This window comes from Aplysia californica, unplaced genomic scaffold (genome assembly GCF_000002075.1).
Source record: "Aplysia californica isolate F4 #8 unplaced genomic scaffold, AplCal3.0 scaffold00240, whole genome shotgun sequence".
NCBI classification, from domain to species: domain Eukaryota; kingdom Metazoa; phylum Mollusca; class Gastropoda; order Aplysiida; family Aplysiidae; genus Aplysia; species Aplysia californica.
The window spans coordinates 994,365-995,451 of record NW_004797510.1 but is presented as its reverse complement, the minus strand read 5'-3'; positions in this window follow the sequence as shown (position 1 = coordinate 995,451).

The window sequence follows — 1,087 nt, the reverse complement described above, 5'->3', positions numbered from 1 at the left end:
TTTGGATTAAGTTCAAGACCAGACCTCATCAGCTCAAAGACACCACCAGCTGATTGAACAAAAACAATTCAGTAATTATTCAAATGGTTTTGTTTTTTTAAACTACTGAAAAATTAATCTCTTTAGTGGGAACATTTGCGATGATTTTCCCTGCCTGGTTTGGGAATGTTGTGAGGAGCACACAAATACAGCAATTGTTGAAGCAGAAAATGTTGTCTGATCCCACAGCGGCCCAATGGACACTAAATGACAGTGGCTGTTGAGAAATAGTTAAGTTGCCCGAATCTTTCTGACAGTAAGGATTTACCATGAGCTGAAGGTCCGAAATGAGGAAGGATGCGAGGCACGCAAAACAAAGAGAGAGCTGAAAACTGAACCATCTATAGGTAAGTTTACACACATCTCCTAGATCTAGCTGTTATAGAATTTATTTATAAATAATAGCGTTCCTTATCTTATAATATTGCATTTTAGGGGCACAAAGACCTTAGAGATATAGATAATATCTAGAATCTAGATCTAGATCTACCTCGTTCTTCAAAGTGCTTGTTTATTCATTCACCTATATTATATCTAATTTGTTTATCTTTGTATTAATGAGCCAACTCTAGGTGTAGAATCTAGATATCTATTTACAAATACGGTATTTGTTTATTATTTTAGGAATGGCAAAAAGCGCGTTGATCGGCTGATCGTGGGTGCATAATTATAAGGGTACCGGTAGGCGAATACTGGTTTCGCTGTCCGGCGTGCCTCGCGTAACGCGCTGACGACCTCGCGAAATGACTCGGCTCGCGGACAAGGGGATAGAGAGGCTACGCTTCGTCTTATCTTCCTAGTTTTTCCTGATATTAATGACTAAATTAGAAAGAAAGGGGGAGAGGGGTGAGGGAACAGACACAGTACACCAAAATAAATATCTCATGTGTATGTTTAATAGAAAAAAAGTTCGAGTGTCATGTGGCATCATACACACACCATAAACAAACACAGACACACACACATACACGCACATACATACACACATGTACACAAACACAAACACAACACACACTCTCTCTCTCTCTCTCTCTCTCTCTCTCTCTCT